The sequence below is a fragment of the Lissotriton vulgaris genome, chromosome 6, assembly GCF_964263255.1.
Source record: "Lissotriton vulgaris chromosome 6, aLisVul1.2, whole genome shotgun sequence".
NCBI lineage: Eukaryota > Metazoa > Chordata > Amphibia > Caudata > Salamandridae > Lissotriton > Lissotriton vulgaris.
Window position 1 is genome coordinate 1,580,661,590 of NC_141694.1, and position 22,945 is coordinate 1,580,684,534.

The 22,945-nt window shown below is 46.8% G+C and overlaps 1 protein-coding gene across 17 annotated transcripts in view; it reads left to right on the forward strand.

Annotated features, from left to right (window-relative positions):
* The window catches only part of NRXN1 (neurexin 1), a 1,556,457-nt gene that overhangs the window by 1,411,594 nt on the left and 121,918 nt on the right, over positions 1-22,945 (forward strand). The gene's annotated exons all lie outside the window — the stretch shown is intronic.

Consider the following 22,945-nt stretch of genomic DNA (forward strand, 5'->3'; position numbering starts at 1 on the left):
TGTAGTTGTAGTGAGTTATCAATAATTTTAGAAATAGGTCTGTTGTATTCTCAGGTTCCTTTGTAAATTTGGAAGTCAATATTTAAGCTTATAGTCCAATTTCTGACTACGATCTAGGATTTTATCCATTGAAGAAATCAAGTTCGGTCAATGTTGTTTTACCACATTGAAATGTAGCCCAGCCGAGCACATCTATATTTACCATGATGCTAGAAGCCTAGATATGGTTGTTGCATTGATAATGCATAGTGGATTTGTCAGAGAGATTTGAACGGAGACATGTTTAAAGGTCATGATGCAGAAACATGAGATGAATCTGTGAATTTGACAACGTCCATCGTTTTTAAGTCTAATGTACTTATGTGTAGAGCGCTTGTGTTCAACGGATGTGACTGTCTAGTTATGTGTAGAGTCGATGTCTTGAAACTGAAGTCGGGTATCACTATTTTGTGCTTTATACACATTAAACAGCAGAGCACAATGTTTTAAACATGTATTAAGTGCTAGACTTTTAGAGATTAGATGTTGACTTAAACATACTCTGCTTTGCCTTCCACCTGCTTCCTGTGACAACAACCCAGGCACACTCCTACTCGGGATTATCTGTGTGGTTACACAAGCATTGTTCATATGCAGTCACATGTAGGGAGGTTATTGTCAATAGTAACTCAGCCCACGACATGACTTAACCTTGAGAAAATAAATGTTTGACTGAATAGTTAATGCTAGAAGCAAGACGGACAGTGCAGCATTTTCTTATGGAAAGATTCACGTTCTTGACACACCGATAAAGCCCATTTGTGAATAGATCAGTTTTACAAGGCCATTTTACGTTATTTCTTTCCTCATTATCATTGACTCATGAATATATAATTAGTCAGTGTGTTTGTCCAATGTAAATACTCTGGAGTGCTCTGTTCATGGAAATACGGATGATCGGCTGAAACAAGGGGTTTCTGAAGGATAAGACATACATTGCTCGAATATGGCATTTCAGAAGCAAATACGATTGACCATAAGTACTTTTTTGTTTGTTTAATACTTTGAAGCAGAGAAGCCTTTTAAAGAGAGCTAACAAATTAGGCACATATGCTGCCAATTTGTGTGTCAAGGGGCCTTCGCCATTAGTGCGTGCATCCACGCCACAATCCCCCAATTATAGAAGCCTTTGAGGATCCACATGTTCGACATTATGAGAAAAGGATGAGGGATTTTTGTCAACATATGTATTTTGTTTGTGTCCATGTTTATTGCGAATGTGTCGAAAAATGAATACTTATCTATGTATCTCACCATCTTATTATGTTGTTTTCCTAATTTGAACTATCCAGTCAGTTAATTTATTTGTTAGCATTCTCTGCATTACATTTGCACTTTCAATTGATTTTATAACGGGGTGAACAAGAAGAGAATTGAAAATATGCTGACGTAAACAATATGTTATTGTATTTAATTCTGCTGATACTTTGTGGGTTATTATTCACTATCACTTTCTGTGGTTCCCATGTTTTTTTTCCATAATCGAGCCATTAAATGCTCGAGATTTACAAAGTAGCTGTGCAACGCAACATTATTTTTGACCTTACAGTGTCAATGATCACATAATTCCTACTACACTAGGCTTTTAAATCGTGTCCATAGTTTATCCTTGTAAAGGGTTTTTAGTGTCTTATATTGTCAATCAGTTAGCGGGTTTCATAGCAAATCTGTACATTCCTTTCACTTCTTCCATCGTTTTATCTCTATAAAAAAATTAAGAGAGCTAGTTTTCATTCCGAACATGCTCTACATGCATTTTTATTGAGTATAAACGTGTTGCAAGAAACATTAATATCCATCTGAAGGAACATTCCAAGTCTGATTGGCATAATTCCATCCAAACATAACCATATGCACTTTTCCTATATCTCAAATCAATTTATTTACAACTGTATTGAGTCTCTCTCTCAACTTCATTGGCTTCACACACAAACACACACATAAAGCATACACAGACACACACATGCACACACAGACTCACACAGACACAGTCGGACTGGTCTATAGGGCAATCTGGAAGTGTTTGATGAGCGAGTTTGACAGGCCAGTGTGTTGTCCAGTTTTGTGGCAGTATTAGGGACGGTTTTGTAGTAAATCAACTGCTGGTTGACCCACCAAAGCTGTTGCACACATACCATGTCCAAGGCCCCCAAACTTCATTTCTATTCATCATCTGGTTGCATGAGCACTAAGTATGTTATCAATGAATTGCCATTGCCAAATTCCTTAATAAGCTTTAGCAGTAGCTAACTGACTGGATAGAATGTTCATGCCATTGGTGTCGGAGTTCCACACACTTGGGAGGTATACCGGAGAAGACCAAGTAGGGCTCTCCAAATGAGGGCCACTTTTTTACCACCCAATTTGCAAATAGCGGGACACTTTTATTTTAGAGCCAAGCCTATTGTCTGCCCAAGTCGAACCCTGCACACACATTATTTTTTTTTTAAATGTCAGCAGTGAAAAAATCAACCACATGCACACTCCCTTTGAATTAAAATCACCAGTTGAAAATATGAAGAAATGCCACAATTCTACAAACCTTACACAGGAACTGTTCCTCTGATTACAAGGACCCAACTAGATTCAAAAAGCCTTTTCTTTGAGTGACCAGCTGACCAGTTGTAACTGGACCTGGACTGGAAAGTACTTGTGGCCTCCATTGCAGTGAGACCTGGCCCCTACGTGATGTCCTTGAGGTCCTTGGAGTCTTAGGAGTAAGCAAGAAGAGGTGCTCCAGAAACACTGAAAAGTTGGGATTTGTGTACTTCCAAGACCAACTGAGCTTCAGTGGGATGTTGCAGAAAAGGCATTCTAATTGAAAGGACTTTGTTAGATTTAACTCCAGGCTTGCATAGGTGGACGATTTTTTACTTCAAACAAAAGACAAACTCCAATCTTGTCTGGGTGAGGGTGCAAAAAGTATCCATGTTATGAAAAGCATATTCCTGCCTTGTTAAGAACATTCATAGTGAATGTTGAATGTAAATATTACCACAAATAAGTATGTTAAACACCTATAAAGTAGTGTGTAAATAAATGAAGAAAGTCACTGTTCCTGATTGACCAGAATTTAGGTATGAGTTCAGATCAACTGCAATGGATTGGCTGCATAGCTAAGTGTGTTGTTACGTTCGAAATTTTTCAAATTTATTTTGTCTTGTTTATGGATGTCAAAATCCTCTTGTGGGGCAAGTTTGAAGGTTCTAACTGTTGAAGATGGATAGCTGCAGAATGAGGACTCACTGAAGCCCTTCTTTTTGGCAGGAAATGTTCAGAGTGGGAAATTTCTAATTTTGCACCCGCCAAAGTCATCTCATAGCATGGATACTTTTCCCACCCTCACCCAGACAAGATTCTACTCTTGGAGTTTGTCTCTTGTTTGAAGTAAAAAATCCTCCACCTGTGCAAGCCTGGAGTTATTTCCAACAAAGTCCTTTCAATTAGAATGCCTTTTCTGCAACATCCCACTGAAGCTCAGTTGGTCTTAGAAGTACAAAAATCCCAACTTTTTAGTGTTTCTGGAGCACCTCCTCTTGCTTACTCCTAAGGCTCCAAGGACCTCATGGACATCACGTAGGGGCCAGGTCTCACTGCAATGGAGGATACGAGTACTTTCCAGTCCAGGTCCAGTTACTACTGGTCAGCTGGTCACTGAAAGAAAAGGCCTTTTGCATCTTGTTGGGTCCCTGTAACCACAAAACAAATTGACACATGGAGTCTACTTCTCAGTCCTGGGCACAAGTGGGAGCACGTCCGGCCCCTCAGACTTCAACACAGGTCATGGACAGCATGTCTGGTCCTCTACTATTCTTCCACTAGTCCAGAAAGTGTGCAGAGATACTGGAGTTTGGTGGCCTTTTTGTACAATTCAGTTGCAAGTAGGTAAATGTGACTACTGGCAACTCCTTAACCAATGGGAAAAAGATTCCTACATTCACAGCAAATCGGTTCTGGGAATAGCTTCCCTCTCGTTGTGATAGTGCTGGACTGACAACAGTGGATACTGAAATCAAAAGCTCTCTCTTCCCCAGTTGTCCTTTGACACTTAACTATGATTGTACAGACCACACCCCCAGTATCTTTGAAGCTGACAAAGTTCCTGAAGCCTCCCCAACTACCCCTTCTGAGAGACATTGAATCACATTCCTCTCATCCAGGTCTTCCTGCCAAAAAGCCTTAGCCATTAACTCTGCTCTGTGTTTGTCTCCTTAAGGATTAGCCTACTAGAGTTTCAGACAAGCAAAGTCTAAAGTTTTAAAATAATTTTTCTTATGCATTCATCTGAAGTCCAATTTTACCGTTTAATTTGATTTTTTATAAATGTTACAACAGAGGTTGCCTCATTTTGGTAGCTTATCCCAAACCAAATTTAGAAGTAGTCGGATTTTTATTGCACTTTGGTTGTTCTCATAGGACCAGCTCCAGGCCTCAGCAGAGCTTTGAACAGCAGCACTCACTTTTTTACAAATTGAGCACTAGTGTCAGACATCAAGTCACCCACTAGATCCTTGGTAAAGTGGAATATTATACAGCATTGTGTAACCATGGACACGTGGTCGGCATCACCTGACTAGGTTTGTTTAAGGAACATGGATGTTAGCACTATATAAAGTATAAGCCAGCAGATTGCATATACATAAGTAGCTGGTCAGGCAGCAGATTTTTATATTCAAATTGAATCAAACAAATCAACTAATGAAGCAGTATTTAACAACCCCTTAGCAACAGTGGAATATATAGGGTACTGTGACCCCTGATGCAAGCAGGAAACTGGGCCCCACCCTATAGCATAGTAGTGAAAGGCAACAATAATTAAATATCAGTGCAAATAGGTCCAGTGGGCCCCTCACATACTTTGGTCCCGGTGTCACTGTACCTGCTGCATAATTGATAGCTGCACCTTAACATACCGACTAAATTTATACAAAGCGCCTTTCACATAAATGTTAAATGTCGTATACTTGTAAAGCACACAGCTGTCCCAGCAAGGGGGGGTCCCGGCGCTGTATACCGCTGGGGAACCCATCCTGGCTTTCCCTGTGAGATGGTCCCTCCTGCGTATCTCCAAGGTGAAGACAAGCATCCCCCAGCGCCGTTAGTAGAGATTAAGCAAGCTATTGCACAGAGTTGCTAAGTGGGACCCATGGTTGGAGTAGGCACCGAGGCGAGAATTATCAAGTCGGCTGGCCATGCCCCAAGACCCTGCCGCGTCGGGAATCGAACCCTGGTCCCGGGTTGACCTCTGCTTCTGGGTCTGCCGCCTCTAACCAGTGTGCCACATCACATACTGTCACTCGATCCCACGAGGTCACCAAAATGCGAGTTTCAATTGTCTGGCGTCCTTCCACTTAGCCTTCATTTTATGCGAAGTGAGGAGTTAGCAGTAAAATCTGATAAATGCAGAAGGCATATCTTCGATTTTAATTTCACAATATCCACTAGACGGGAGGTACAGAAGGGAATGATCTGCTGAACCTTGCCTTTATTAAGTGAATCAGATCACTGGAGAAAATAGCCATTCTAACAGTAATTGCTAATGAAAGGCGCACAATCTCACATAAGCCAGTGCACATTCGAAGAGCAAAGTGGCTTATAATGGTAAATGATCGAATCAATTAGAGATTACTTACTCCGTTTGCAGGATATTGAATTCAATTAAACACGATGAGGCTCATTTGCAAAAAGATTAACTTAACACTGTTTAAGCATTTTTTTCTTATAACGGCGGAGTATGTTATTCTCCTGAATTGCCTTCCTTGTTCGAAGCGTTCCTTTTGCTGTCATTTTCAACATACGGAAGTTGCATGGGCTGCTTTAAACTACAGTTAATTTTGATAACACCTATAAACGCCGTGAATTGTATTTTAACAGCGCGTTAGTCGATGGGCACTGTGTGTGCCTGTCATAACCCCCTGTCGCTGACAGGTCACGTTTGTCCATCATTCCCATTCTTGCAACTGTCCACGGAGCAAAGGTTCACCTCTGCTATTGGTTACAATGGCATGGCGATAACAACAGGATGGAGAAATAATGTGAGACAATCTACATAAAAAGAAAGATGTGAATTCGACGATGGAGCAGGTGGGGGGTAGATTCATAGCCCGCCAGGACAGGCGTGTAGCCAGGGTGTCACGGGCCCTAGTGCAAGAAAGGAAATGGGACACCCTGACTGCTGTTTGAATTATAAATTACAGCATAAATTATGCATCAGTATCCCAATCAGAACTCCCGACCCCGGTGCCACTGCACCTGCTGCACCATGGAATCTACGCCTGTGCACTAGGAGAGAAAACTGAATTGTGGTTATAGATAAATGCATTTGAAAATACAGGTATCGGAAGAAATAAGGGTTCTGTCTAGAATTTTGCTGGATTTAAGGCTTCTTCAAGGGTTGATTACAGCCGACAATTAAACCACCGTGCCACTGTTATGCAAAGATAATGCCCGGCATACGTATTTTTTATCTGCTTTAAAGTGCCAATTCATGAAATCAAGCCCGTGCTCCGAGGCAGGCTTACCGAGGCTCGGCATCGAGAGCAGTTTCCTTCGTCCCGTCCTTTAAAACTAGAACATCCGAGCTGTCATTTGTAGCCAGGCAGCTTCGAAAATGGGACACAGAACTAGGTGGATTTATGCTTGGAAAAGATTCAGTCACGAACGCTTGTTCACTCCATCAAAGAGGGCTTTCGGTGATAGCGTCCAGTCACTTAAACGTCGATTGCCCTGCGCCCTCGGGTGATTGCATGTTTCGGAACAAAAGAAACAGACTTTTAGTCAAGCAGAATTAAATTGGTTTGATTCTGGAGGGCACGCGGCAGGCGGGGGATGCATTTCTGTTTATATCGGGGCACTCACTCCGAAATAGATTCATCAAAATATTCTCACGACAGCCTTTGCTTATGCTCTGCAACCCAAACAGCATAAAGGCTTGCGTGCAAAAAATACGGGATCTTTTCTTTTCTCAGAAGCGGCGTCAGCTTTGTTTACTGCGTAAACGAGCACGTGACTCCCCCGCCGTGGCAAAGTGGAGTCGTAAATGTTAGCTTACTAGTGTGTCTTGTGTGCCTCTTGAAAAAAACAAAACTAAATAATAAAACAACCTTCTTGTGTATGTTTTGTGTGGCTGACAGGTCCGTTGCAACCCTGGATTTACAGTGGTGTTACAGTAAATCCAAATTATTGGAACCTTCTCGTCTTTTTTTGTTTATTGCATTTTATATTCGCAATTTCATCATTTACGCATATAAGACTTATTCTTTTTGTATTGTATTTGTCTATTTCTTCTGTTTACAAAATTCTTCAATAAAATCATTTTGAACTTAAAAAACTAATTATTGGAAGCTTGTGAATTGTAGTATTGTCCTTGAGAGATCACCGTTATAATCCCACGCCTGACTCCAGAGTGCATTAATAAATGATTAGCTCATTCAACGCAGCATTGGGACACCTCATCTTACAGCCCAGGGAGTTATTCTAGAATGGTGCATTGTTAGCAGGCAACGACCTTTCCCTCCTCTTTATATGTCCCCGATGTATCTCATGGAATAGCAAGGCTTGAACATTCACACAGAATTACAGGTTGGCCCTGATTCGTGAAATACTATCCCTATCCGCACAGATTAGAGTGCAAATGTGACTTTACAAATTTTGAAAGGGAATCTCTGCACATGCAAATTGTGCTATATGTGCACCTCGTAGCTGCGCTAATATAATATATGCATTCCGAGCCATGCCGGGGGTGTGGGAGACAGACATCTCAGTATATTTGGATTCAGAGACAATTGTGAAATCTGTTTCATCACTCTGCCCGTTCACCTTAAACTGTGCAAAAGTGGTGCATGTCTGCTGTAAGTGAGGGCTCATTGTAGACTAGGGCTCCTATTATAATAAGGGTGCACTTTTCCTGTTTGTGCGACAGCGCACCTTCAAACTGGTGCACTGGGCGCCAACAGAGAAAGTGCACCCTTTTATGTTGAGCTGTGAATTCGTACTGACAGGAAAGCAGCACGTTCAAGTGAAATACAGAGTGGCTACTACGAAGCTGCTCCGCTTCATGGGCCTCATTTATGACTTTTTGCCGTAGGGAAGCGCAGCAGGCCTTCCTGCTGCGCTTCCCTACGGCAAAAGAAAAGGGCAGAAATGCGCCGTATCTATAAGATACGGCGCATTCCTGTCCTTTACCCCTGCGCCGGCGCACAATGGGCTGCCTGCGCCAGCGCAGGCACCCTTGCACAATGGTGCAAGGGTGCCTGCGTTGCGGGGAAGATTATTTTTGTACAGGAAGGGAAACCTTTCTGTACAAAAATAATCACAAGAGGCTTTTCCTCTTTCTATGTGTGCTGTAGAAAGCAGCACACATAGAAAAAGGAAATACGAGGAGAAATAAAGACATTTCTCCCTGTTGCGCATCCCTTACGCCTCCCCTGGGGAGGCGTAAGCTTTTGGCATTGCTTCAGAGTTACGATTTCTCGTAAATCTGGGGCAGTGTCAAAAGGCCATGGATGTTGCTGGGAACGCCCCCAGCAACACCCATTGCACGCCCTTTAACGCAGAACACTGCGTTAAAGCGACTGATATTTATCAGGCAGCAGTACGCCACAAAAACTGGCGTACTGCTGCCGGATAAATACCACGCAGGCTTCTGCGCCACGGAACTTCATGAAAAGTGAAGTTCCGATGGCGCAAGGGGCCTCATAAATGAGGCCCCATGTGCCTGAGTGCAGGCGGCAATCCACCTGCGCTTTCAAAAGGGATTAGACATCTTCTTGCAGGCGGGTGCAGTGAGTGGCTGCACTCCCCTACAAGGGATGGGGGGGGGGAAGGCATTGGACACCCTTTCATCTATCAGGAGGGCTTCCACATTTTTGTGGTACACTTTCAGTGCACTTCCTGACAGCTTCTTTTTGCCTTTGCACCCGTGTCCATAATAAGGCGCGGGCACTGAGGTAAAGAAATTCCCTCCTTTGCATGGGGTCATGCCCCCATCCAAATGAGGGAACACCATATATAGATAGAGCTGAGGCTGCATTATTATTAACACTTTTGTTTCTTGGCATTTCTAAGATTCCAACATTACAATATAAAATTCACACTGAATCAGTTTTCTGGGTTTACAATTAGTCCATGCTGTGGAAACAGGAGCAAGCGAAAACCCACATGGGATGGGATATGGTTGCTCCTACAGGAGCATTAGATGCCATAAGATAATAATAATACACATTCAAATACAAACTGCATCCCTGCCCATGCTTGCCTAAGGCTTATGATAGAATGCAAAATCAACATAAATTGCAGAGAAGTAGGGGAGGTAAGAGGACCAGGGAAAAACAAATCACCCTGCTTACAGCATCCCCAGGACCTGACATCCCCAGTTCAACCAGGCCTCAGCTCAATTTCGATGCCAGAACTTGACCCCATAGCTCTGCCCTACCCTCAGAATCAACTGCTGCCCCAGCCTCAGGCGATTTCCGTTCATCATCCATTTCCCTCCAGAGCAGTCCAACGGGTCTATTATGGACACCCATTGATTCCTCCCTCTGAAGCATCCTTTCCTCATTCATGCCCAGCATTTGACATCAGACACCCACGCTTCCACATTAGGTCCCATAGGCAATTTCCAGGCCATGGCCACTTTTCGCTTGGCAAAGTCCACAAATCTATTTCCCATCATCTTGGGGCCTGGACCGCGTAAGATGTCCAATAACAACCAGCAGGTATATTATCGAGTGACCTAGACAAGGTCTTATTAAGATGCAAAATTACCTCCCCCAGCAACCTGCAAGCCCAGGACAACCTCATATGCCAAAAATCAGTGTCCAGTGTCGTGCAACCAGGGCAACCTCTAGGCTCCCCTTCATAGATTGTCTGAATCCTATGAAGAGTAAGGTGCGTCTGATGAGTTTAGTTAAATTGTATGTATTTAATACATATGTTGCGAGAGACTTTCTGTGGATATGCAAACACCCTCCCCATTTCAGTGTCTGTCATGTCCCAGCCCAAGACAGCAAGCCTGAAGAGCATCCAAAGGTCTCATCACAAGCCCATTCAGAGCCTAATAGAATGAAGTGACTCAGAGAAAGCCTTATCCCAGCATTCGGAGTAGTTGAAGAACTGCATGCATGGGAGGATCCGCTCCCGCATTCCCCCACAGGTCCCTTTGGGCATGAGTAGGCGCTTCGTAGGTAAAACATTGTCGCACTGGCAGGCCTTTCTGTTCCACCAGTTCTCCAAAGGGAATAGAGACATTGGTCTGGAAGCAGTCTCCCAGGGTCACCAACCCCGCCTCCTTCCAGGAGTCTATTTGCCTTGCACTACGGAAAGTCAATGGGTCGCCATGGGGGAGGTCCACCAATGGGAGTTCAGGGGCATAAGGGGTCACCAGGCTAGTGTGCTGCAGTCCACGTTGCCAACAGCACAGGGCAGTAGACAAAAGGATATCAGGTAGGGGAATTCGAAATGCCTGGTACAACAGCTTCACAAACAGAAGACCCTGGTTCAGTGCAGTGCCCAACTGACCGAGTTCTGAAAAGCTCACTCCACAAAACCATTTCTAGGGACGGGCGGGCCTCGCAGAGTTCCACTCTACTGAATTCCGCAGAGTTATCATATGGCTGAGATACCCGCCACCCCCTCTCAACACAATCCCCAAAAGGAGGGAAACCGGAAACATTTCTTGAAGTTTTTGGAAGTGGGAGGGAGTGACCCTCCCGGCCGTATTTATTAAAACAAAATTAAAATATTAAACGTTTCATGTTATGTACAATTTCATTACCACATTGCGCTGTTTGGCTAACTTTAACATATTCTCTAATACAGAGGTTCTCCTAGCCGAACTAGCATCCTACAAAACATTCTCTAGAAATATTGAAATTGTACATCCTAACGTTTAAGGGCCAACGGCAAGGTCATAACCGGTGTCAAGATCCCTAACCAGACTTACCCCTCCCACTTGGGAGGGGCGACAGCACGGAGGCTTACCTCAAGTGCAACTACTACCAATTTCCCTTGACTTGACGGGGGCACTTAAGAACTCGACGCCAGTTAAAGGTCGTTCGAATACTCGTGTGAGGTATCTAGAAGGTATCGTAGACCTCCCCCCAACCCCACACAACTTACCGCATCTGCCGTCGCAGATGTCACTGGCCCCGGGAAATTCCCCAGGAGGGGGCTGTAACCCCTCCTACACAGGAAGGGGCCTTGACCGCCTTTCCTTTACTTCCGGCGACCCATCCTTAGAAGGGACCGCCTCCCCATTGAGGGGCCAATGGCCACCTCACCCGAGCGCTCCCATCCGTGTTGGGTGACGCCCACTCATAGGGATCTTCTAATTAGTGCTCACCGATCATGACCTTACCGCCTACCAAAAATTAAATACGACAATGCTAATAAAACCTACGAAAACATTGGTCACTACGACCGAAAGAGCATGCTTAAAATTCCACACTATATCGAATCATTTTAATCGCAAAACCTACACAACATACACCAGTCTTTATTATAATCAACATCAACATGATACTATCACAACCTGTAAACGAAACAGAAACATAATTATCGATCAACTTTATTACAAACAACTGGCTGTCCTCAGGGGCTGGTGGGTGGGTCAAAATTGGCTCTTCGTTCTGTCCCGAGCTCACGTGTAGCGAGGAGGTGCAGCTTCAGAGCACAAGAACAAGAGGACGTCTTCCAGTCTTGCGTCCCTTTTTATCCGTCTTCAGGGCGGGCGAAAACCCGCCCCTGCCTGCCCTGAGGGCGTGGCTGGCTGCGTCAGTGTCTAGGCCAGCCCACTCTAGGGCGGGAAAAAGCGCGCCCCGGCTACGCCGCTTCGGGCATACCAGCCGAGACGCGCCTCCCGCCCAAAAATGGCTTCCCGGGGGGATCGAGGCACTCCGCCATACGTTCGGGGGGACCGAGTGGTCGCCCCTTTCCATATGGCTGAGATACCCGCCACCCCCTCTCAACACAATCCCCAAAAGGAGGGAAACCGGAAACATTTCTTGAAGTTTTTGGAAGTGGGAGGGAGTGACCCTCCCGGCCGTATTTATTAAAACAAAATTAAAACATTAAACGTTTCATGTTATGTACAATTTCATTACCACATTGCGCTGTTTGGCTAACTTTAACATATTCTCTAATACAGAGGTTCTCCTAGCCGAACTAGCATCCTACAAAACATTCTCTAGAAATATTGAAATTGTACATCCTAACGTTTAAGGGCCAACGGCAAGGTCATAACCGGTGTCAAGATCCCTAACCAGACTTACCCCTCCCACTTGGGAGGGGCGACAGCACGGAGGCTTACCTCAAGTGCAACTACTACCAATTTCCCTTGACTTGACGGGGGCACTTAAGAACTCGACGCCAGTTAAAGGTCGTTCGAATACTCGTGTGAGGTATCTAGAAGGTATCGTAGACCTCCCCCCAACCCCACACAACTTACCGCATCTGCCGTCGCAGATGTCACTGGCCCCGGGAAATTCCCCAGGAGGGGGCTGTAACCCCTCCTACACAGGAAGGGGCCTTGACCGCCTTTCCTTTACTTCCGGCGACCCATCCTTAGAAGGGACCGCCTCCCCATTGAGGGGCCAATGGCCACCTCACCCGAGCGCTCCCATCCGTGTTGGGTGACGCCCACTCATAGGGATCTTCTAATTAGTGCTCACCGATCATGACCTTACCGCCACAGGTCCGGATAGTTGACCGGCTATCCGGACCCCCCACAAAACTCCTACCTAAAGGTCATGTTTTAACGTCTTTAACCAAGCTAAGAAGTCTCCTATGAGTAACTCATTCCCCACCCGCGACAAATGCACACCATCCCCCAAATACATACTGTCATCATTAATACAACTATGCGAGATAGAATGCAATGTCTTGGAACGGAACAACCTACTCACTTTGTTATTAAGTTTTCTAACAGAATGGTTCAAAGCAGGAATCGAGATAGCCCCCCGCCACACTTTTCGTGGGATCATATGAGACCACGCAATTATGCACCCCGGAACTTTCCTCGCCAACCAACTTACAGTGGAAAGCATTGCCTCTAGGAGAAGTCGTCTACCGGTGGTGACCAAATCATTGCCCCCTAAATGTACTATGACTATAGACGGCGGTGACCTCGTCCGCCCTAACAAACCCTCAAAGAATGCTTGAAACTGGTCAATACAGAGACCGCCTCTTCCGTAGAAGGACACTCTGTACCCGTATTCCCCAGGTACGTGAATCATGTCACCTGCTTCGAATACGTCTGCGGCACGCCTCACGTATGAGTGGCCCACGACCCACACCTCCTTTCTCACAGCCGGTGATGTCTGACCGCTGGCCTGGTGTTGGGTCGACTGCATAGTCCGCCCTGCCTCGTAGGCTTGCGCAACTGAAAACCAAACAAAAGACAAGAAGCGTGAGTGCATTATTACAGCTTCACAACATGTGCAACCGCACATATCTCTTATAACAATTGGAGGACCAACGCCCCACTCGTTTTACTTGTTCAACATTAAGACCCCTGGCTGTAGCTTCAGTGGCAGCCCCTATCCGAAAGGAATGGGTCCCGAATTCGCCCGGGTCTAAGCCCGCTGCGGTAATAGACATCGCAAGCACCCGCTGAAACTGAAACTTCGTCAGTGGGGTGGCGTCCGCGTGTCTCAACAATGTCCCCCCCCATGATGCCACCCTTCGTGCTAGGTAATCTTCTAAACACTGTACCGGACACATGGAGGACCCGGGGATCCTGCGAATGATCGTGCAGTCCCCCATCCCATCTTGATCGGTCTTGGACCTGACAAAGGAGACAATCATCGCTTCACCCCTGATCTGAACGTGTTCCCGGCACAAACCCCCCACCACATCCTGTTTGTTCCTTGCAACCAGCTCACTTATCCTCATCGCCCCGTGAAATGCCAGCGTAAATGCAGCTCGGAACAAACATGCCTCGAACTGAGACGAGCATGTGGTGGGGAGTGTGGCCAGCAACTGGGACAACCTATCCAGACCTATCGGTCGCCTCTCATCTACTCTGCGACCCTCCAGGCGTTGCCACCCACGCAGCGCCTTTTGTACCACAAAAGACGCTGTCGGGTCCTGGACATTATGGGCCCTGGCAACAAAGGAAATGGCAGCACGATGCCTTTGGGCCGTAGCCACCGACTTCCCAGCCCTACGCAAAGACATCAGAAAATGTACTACCCATTCCTCCTGACCCCAAAGCCCCTCTCTCTCAGTCCCCAAAAAGGCTAAATAGGCCCGAAACGCCCCTTCATATGCCTTCCTCGTCCTTGGCGCTAGACTCTCTCCCACGAGGTGACGAAGTTCGGGGCACCGAGAGACCATAGAGCTTCGGGGAAGGGTGCCGGCTCTGGGTCCGCTGAGGGAAGGAAACCCGAGAAAGCCTGCATTTGAAAACGAGACAGTGCATCAGCCGCCTGATTCATCACCCCTGGGACATGTTTTGCTCTAAATATCACGTTCAGTTGCATACACAGTAAGACAATTTCTTTGAGCAGCCTTAAAATCAGTTTACAACGGGCTGCCTGACTATTGATGCATTCTACAACGGTCATATTGTCAGACCAAAACACGACAGAATGATCTTTGAACCCTTCGGGCCAGGTTCTGAGGGCCACCAGAATGGGAAACAGTTCAAGGAAAGCAATATTACTCGTCAGCCCCCCTTCATGCCACCATGGGGGCCACCTTTGTGCCGACCATTTCGTGCCGAAGATGGCGCCAAAGCCCATGCTCCCCGCTGAATCTGTCCATAGACCAAGCTCTTCAGAGGACACGGCTGGCTTGTTCCAGACGACTCGACCATTGAAGTCCGCCAAAAATGCTAACCAAATACGCATGTCCTGGCGGACCTCAGCCGACAGTCTCGTGCGATGATGACCCTCCTTTAGGCCAACCATCGCTTGGGCAATTGAACGGGAAAAGGGGCGAGCCATTGGGATCACCCTTAGGGCAAAATTCAACTTCCCCACCAATTGTTGCAACTGATTCAGCGTAACCTTAGATGCATTTATACATACTTGCAGGGCTGCCCTGAATTTCGACACTTTGGTAGCTGGTAAACGAAAACAACCCTCACTAGAGTCCAACTCGATCCCCAAAAACTCGAGGCAAGTCGTGGGACCCACAGTTTTACCCGGTGCCAATGGCACGCCAAATTGACCCATTAACACACAAAATTCAGCCAAGGCCTGGGCGCACTCGTGATTTCCGGCGGGCCCAAGGAACAGAAAGTCATCAAGGTAATGCATTACATTTCGGAAACCCGTCTTCTTGGTGAATACCCATTGCAGAAAAGTACTGAATTTCTCGAAATATGCACAGGATATAGAGCATCCCATCGGCATACACCTATCCAAGTAATATGATCCCTGAAACATGAATCCCAGAAGACGCTGGTCATCTGGGTGTACCGGGAGCAACCGGAACGCTGACTCGATATCTGATTTCGCCATCAACGTCCCGGGCCCCAGGCGATTCAAAATGGCCACTGCTTCATCAAATGATGCGTACCGCACCGAACATACCTCTGGATCAATTGCATCGTTCACCGAAAGACCATGTGGAGCTGACAGATTATGAATTAAACGAAACTCACCTGGGTCCTTCTTCGGGACCACCCCTAACGGAGAACAGACGAAATACGGTACCGGGGGTACACTAAACGGGCCGGCGACCCGACCCCGGTTAACCTCTTTCCGGATCTTATCTTGCACTACAGTTGTATGCTGCAAGACGGAAAGTTGATTTCTGCACGTCCCGACGCCCTGAAAGTCCCCTACCGGGATGCGGAAACCATATGAAAAACCGTTCCGCAGCACCCCAGCAGAAGTACGATCTGGGTATTCACTGAGCCAGGGAATCATCGCCAAGGTATCAATCGGGGTTGGTAAAGGCGCCCCTCGGACTATATTAGACCTGTTTGGCGCCTCCTCTACCCCCATTCTCACCCGTTCTGGCTCTGCACGAGGACTCAGGATGGGACGACCCACAATTACTACATTCGTGTTTGAATTTACAGGATCCCGGAGGCCTAGTACATTTACCTTTGTTGAAATTGAAGCAGAAACCCCTTTTCCCTGTATTGCCGGCAGGTCTCGAGTAATCGTCGGTACTCGTACCTGACCGAAAGGGCGTCCCTGCATTTTGGCGGGAGTATTCACCAACATTGCTCCCCACCAATGGCATTTTCAACATCCCTGACTCTTTCATTTTATCCCATGTCAAAGAATCATAACAGTCCCAAGTTAAACTTTTGTTATGCTCCTTTTCTTTCCTGAAAAGGTTGTCATAACAGAACCAATGGTTACCTTGATATGATGTCGAGTAACCCATAATTCGTGACTGATAAATTGGAAACTCAGGTAGCAACTCAGGCCTACGTTCCCCCAAAATTGATGTAAAAATACCCCAGGCATTGCCCCAGTTGCCAATATTCTCATTTACCTTAAAGGCGGCCATTTTCGCGCGCCAAACACTCGGATGCATTAGGTCCTTCTGACTCTTAACATGCTCCACTTCATAATGATCGACAAGCAAGGAGAAAATGTTCACGTATTCCCCCGCCCAAATCTTTTCCTTTATTACCAAAGGAACATGTTGACCCAATTTCTCTCTACGAGAGGGTGCTGACTCATCCCTTGCGATCGGCAATGGCCGCTTACCTGCACCGGACGCTGCTTCCGTCACTTGTGGCTTGTCTATCACTGCCGCCGGTGCGGGCACCTTGGCTGCGTCTCTTTTTCCACGCAACTGTTTCATCAGCGCCTGTGCCTCGGCAGCCGTGGCGCCCTCACTACTATCACCCAACCACGCTGCTAGCTGTGCCGCCAGCTCGGGGGGCATATCCTCGTTAGATGTCGGGGTGACGACGACGGGGATCGGATTCCCCTCCATCGGTACCGGGGTCGGCGCCTCGAGCGGAGCAGAGGGAACCGGGACGTCTCCCCCGGCCGGAACCCTTCTTGGCCTCTTGGGTTTCCCTCCAGCCGGTGGACGCCCCGATCCCTCCTCCCCGTCTCGCTCCGCCAGTCGCTTCTTTATCTCGGACATCTCCTTGACGAGGACCCGAACCATCTGCTCAGTCGTCATTCTCTTCGCGCCTTTCTTGGGCATCTCTCCGACAAAGTATCTAGAAGACAAAAGAAAAGATCAAAACGCTCAAAATTGGCTCTTCGTTCTGTCCCGAGCTCACGTGTAGCGAGGAGGTGCAGCTTCAGAGCACAAGAACAAGAGGACGTCTTCCAGTCTTGCGTCCCTTTTTATCCGTCTTCAGGGCGGGCGAAAACCCGCCCCTGCCTGCCCTGAGGGCGTGGCTGGCTGCGTCAGTGTCTAGGCCAGCCCACTCTAGGGCGGGAAAAAGCGCGCCCCGGCTACGCCGCTTCGGGCATACCAGCCGAGACGCGCCTCCCGCCCAAAAATGGCTTCCCGGGGGGATCGAGGCACTCCGCCATACGTTCGGGGGGACCGAGTGGTCGCCCCTTTCCAAAAACCTCTGTGGATTTCCATAGAGTTCTGCGAGCGAGTGGATTACGAAGCATATGGTAAACAAGATTCTCTGTACACAGGCATGAAAGTGGTTTAAGCCTACACAATAAATGTGTGGTAAAGGAGGAGCCTGCAGAGACAGAGAGAAAGATCCCCATGGACATGAAACGTGCAGTAGATGTAGTGCAGCTGCTGTACTTCTACAGTCAAAAATCAGGGAGCACTGGTGGTACAGGCAGTGCCAGCACGAGGCAAGACGTGCCCATTTCTCCATCCCACAGTGTATCTCTGCACCATACTGCGCTTGTAAATACACATACCCCCTGTATGCTCTGATTCTTAGGTTAAATGGATCCCCTGCTCAGTAATGCTGCAACACACACGTATCCAGCCTGCTTACAACCCCTCTCTTGGTCATGATCGAGAAACATCTCTGGTGTGCGCGGTCATCACAAACACATATGCTGCTGATCCTATCACTTCAATTATGCACAGCCATCACTTCCGCATTGCATGGGGCCATGCTTACTGAAAAATGGACCACACAATGGCCCCTACTGTATTTTAAAACTGAATCACACCCACACCAAGTTGTGTAAAGAGATAAAGGCACCGTGGGTCCAGTCACAAAAGTCTCACCGCTTACCTGGAGCAGTGTACTCAGGATGCCTGGACGTGGCCGGCTTTGCCCTCTGTTGAGGGAGGTTTTCACTTGGAGGCTACAGCATCCTGCTCTCGAGATTCATGGGACTGAGGTGAACATGTGTTGTCTCTGCGCATGTCCTCGTGTGCCTTGAATGTGGCGCACGTGCACTTGACTCATATAAGCAAGCATGGCAGTACCCACATTAGTAAACCCCGCTGCCTGGTGGATAGCAGAGTTGTTGCCAAAGTTTGCTTTCCAAGCGGAGCACGGAGTGGGCAAACTCTGCCAGCGGAGCAGAATTTACTAACTGCCATTTTGTGAAGCTGACCTGCTAGAAAGTACAATTCAAAATCTGGTACTCCACGTCCAGCCCCAAGTGGAGAGCAACAGAGAGCAGCTAATGCAACTCTCTGGAGCCCCGCATCTCAAATCAATTCCCGCAGGAGTGCATCAAGCTTCCGATACCAGGACACCAATATTTTCACCTGAAAGATAACAAAAAAGAAGCCTCGGAAGCATGACCATTTTGGAGAGAAAAATACATGCATCATTGGTAGCTTGAGGGTATGCCAAAATGAGACACATGACTTCAGAGTCTGGATGCTCCCCCAGGTTATCCAGGTTGTGGTAGACCTGGATGCTCGAGAACCTAAAAGTTAATGGAGCCCAAAGTATATCAGGTGGGCAAAAATAGGGTGACCCAATCCAGCAACCACTGGAAACACAAATGTTTTACTCCGGTTTACCAGGAGGCCCGAGCACCTTCCAAATTCCTTAAGGAGCCACAGAGCCTGGGGAATATCATTCACACCATCCTAGAGAAAAATAAGCAGGTAATCTGCAATTGCCATATAGCTTAATGCCCCAATCCATTCCCTCCATTCTAAAGCTTTCTGCCAGTGGCTCAATGGTTTAAGCGAGTAAGAGGGGTGACAGGGGCAACCCTGTGTAGTTGCCCTAAATATTTCATAGACTTCCAAATACATATGTGTTGTTTAAACTCTAACCATTGAGTGAGTTTAGAGCAGCCTGACCCATCTCACCCAATTAGTCCAAAGTCCCATCTGATACATAGTGCACTCCAAGAAGTCACAACGTACTGCGTCAAGGCCTTCTGAAGATCTAAGGGCACAATTACTGAGGTACGGTCAGATGGCTGGACATGAGCATACAGAATTCAGTAAAGTCTACAGAGATTGTGAGAGGTGTTACAGGTTGGTATAAAGCCATTTTGATCTCCATGAATCAGAGTCTGCTTATGGGGTAACAGCCAGGACACTAATACCTTACTGAGAATTTTGAAATCAGAGATCAACATAGAGAGAGGGCGGAAGTCTGAGGGTGCAACATAGCATGATTTACATTTGGGCAGGGGCACCACCAGTGCTTCCCTGGTTGTTACAGGGAAGATACCTGATTTATAGGCCTCCACATACATTTCTACCAATTTAGGCACCAATTTACATGTGAACACCTTGTAAAACTCCTAGGGTAGACCATCTGCACCAGGCGCATTGCCTATTGCCATATCTTTGATGACATTTCTCACCTCCACGTCTGACACTGGAGCACCTAGTGGTACTTATTCCACCTGTAAGAGGTCGAAGTAGGAGTCCCTCCAAGAAGGATCACAGTGCTATTGGAGGGCCTAACTCTAGCAGAGAATAGAGGGACTCTTAGTAAGACTTGAAAGCATTATTTATATGTTTTGGCAGGTAGATGACCGTTGCCCCTGACAAAACTAGCTGAGTATTTTCTACAGAAACCAACCAGACAAGGAGCTTTCCCAACCACCCCTCCTCGTCATGTACTCGATTTACATTCTTTTTATAATCATGGCATTCCAGCCATTACAGAGGCAGTTTGCGTTTCTCCAGCAACTGCAAAAGAACTCTCGGGCTATAACCCAGATCCTTATCCCCATCATGGAGAACAGCCTCCGACCTCTGGAAGTCTCTCTCCAGGTCTTGTTGGATACCTACTGATTGCCGCAGGCCGTGCCCTCTCATCACAACCTTAAAAGACTCCCATTCAAGACCATGACTAAATGCTGAGCCCGGGTTAGTAGTAAAGAATTCTGTGATCTTGGCTGCTAAGGAGTCTCTAAAGACAGCATCATCCATGAAAGATGAATGTAGCTTCCATGATGGTATGAGTGGGTGTTCAGTCACTGGCTGCAGCATTAAAAGGAGAGGACTATGGTCTGAAATGGTGTGACCCAAATATTCTGTCTGTTAAATACAGTTATTAATAGACTTGGAGGCTATGAAGTGATCAATCCTCAAATGGACCTGGTATGGACTCGAGAAGAAGGAGTAGTACTTGTCAGTGGGATGCTGTGTACACCAGGGGCCTTCGATATACCATTGAGTATTCCAAGAGGCCAAGTCGGTAGCCGCTCTATGGGCTGCATCCCCCGGAAGGGGAACAGTCTAGTGATCCAAGGACAAGCCTAAAACAGAGTTAAAATCATCTCCAATGAGGTATGCCCCCTGTCAGATGAGCTAATCGGTCTGACAGGGTATGAAGAAACGAGGTCTGATCACGGTTTGGTGCGTAAATGCAGCTCAGCACATGGGGGTCTCCTGCAAAATTGTCCCTCCACCAAGCCAAAACAGCCCTCTTTATCTGTGTCAATGGTGGTTGTCTCAAAAGAAACTCCTGCCCACATCTAGAGTAATACCCCCTCACAAAGGCCGAGTATGTAGAAGCATGAAGTTGCGCCCGCTAGCACCGCCAGAGGCGATCAGCATCCGCCAGCTTGAGGTGTGACTCCTGAAGCAGGGTGATATGCACACCACGTCTTTCATCTTTTAAGGTACATCAGGGGATTTTATGATGTTTGGTTGCAGAACCCATGCCGCGTAGGTTCCATGTCATTAGTTTGCAATTGTCGTGTATTTTCACCATAGAGTCAACTGAATAGCAGACCAACAAAGGGGACCACCCCAATTTCCCCCAGACAGCATAGGACAATAATAAAAAACAGTCTTTCCAACTCCCCATCCCCAAAGCAGCCCAGCAACAACTGGCCACCCAAACAATACAGGTCAATAAGTTATTAACACATAGCATCACTGCTCCAATAACTATAAAGTGGTAATGAGGAGGAAAGGCAAAGGTAGATTTCCAATGCGAAGCTGTATTGGCCCCAGTGGTAATTATGACAAAGCCCACATAAGAAAAAGGAACATTATCAAATAGTTTAATTCACGATTAGTGGGGGGGGGGTCACATCTGGAAGCTAAACATTCTCAATTTTAAGTAAGTCAGAGTCGGAGGCGTCTTCCTGGTGGGCTGAGCTACTGATAATCTCTTTGCTGGATGTCACTGCTTCAATCAGTGTTGCTGCTGCTTGCAAGGCTGCCACTCACCTCATCTCTGATTTGGACTAGGTGGGTTTCTTTAAAGGCCTCCCCTTCGGCTTTGGTTTTAGCCGAGAGGTACCGACGGAGAGAGCGGGGCCTCATTCTCCACGCCGTTGCCGGGTGAGGTGAGGCTTGACTCCCACACATTGCTGGGACTGCATCCTCTATCAACAAATGGTTCAAGAGGATACGGTAGGATGGTCCTAGAGACCACACTATTATTTTGACAGTCTGAAATTTCTGGTCTGTCATCTTCACTGTTTTACACAACTATTAGAGTATATCTTTGCAGTAGCAACATTCCATATAAGTGGCCCTGAAGAATGCCAGTGTAGTTTCACCTATTGGCAGAAACATGTTGGCCTATTTCACCACACAGCAAAGTAGACAGTGATTTTGTCACACTGTCATGCATCTCTTTTTAATCTGACGTCCAGGTGAATACTAATAAAAAGTTTTTCTTTTGCCTTGACCGTCATTTTAATATCACTCACTCACTTTTTCTTTTTGCACTGCACTGTACCAGCACCGCCCAGTGGCGTGGACACTTCTATTGTATGAGCCATAATTGTGTGCTGTCTAGCCAATTCATCTAGGCTTGGACACACCAACTTGGTTCTAGACGTCCTACATGACGAGGCTCCGCCAAGTGGGTGGGCTGATAGGATATCTACTGTACACCTAGTGTCTAGTGACCACTTTGGTCTGGTTCAGCGCAATCCAAATGTGTAGCTTTCAATGAGGACCTTATAGACTCGGCACTTTGCTTCACAGACCCTCCAACTCTTCTTGTTCTTTAGGGTTTCTTTAAAGGACCTGCTCGCAAGTGTCTCTTGGACCTGAGACTTTCCCTGGGGGTCTCTCCTTCAGGCGTGCAGTCTTTGAAAGACCCCGAGTAGTGCCCCTCCAACCAGGACTAAGCCTTGCCAGGGTTCTGGCAGAGTTGGGAATGACTATCCAGCATTATTTTCAGTTTAGCAGGGAATATGAGACAGTGCTGAATCCCGTCTTCATGCAGTATCCGCCGGGGTGTAGATCTGCTAAGGAGGATTCATTGTCTTTCAGCCTGGCAATCAACTTCTGGTAGTCAGCGTGAATCAGGCCTAGGTCAATTGATGCCTTAATTATTTCCCATTCAAGGGTGGACTTCAATTCTTCAATGGTCCCTGGAATCTTGCCCAAGGTGCTCTGCTGGGCTGGGTGGAGGTGGGTCAGGTGGGATCTCTGAGTTAGACAGCTCCTACTGTGAATGTGGTGACATTAAGTGTGATCTCTGTGATCTAGCCTTTGCCTTCCCCATGGCAACCACCAATCCCCTGCACAGTAGACTGGGAGAAAGAGTTACCTAGGGCAGGCACTAATTGTGACCCCGAACATGGACACAACCCGCCCCAGC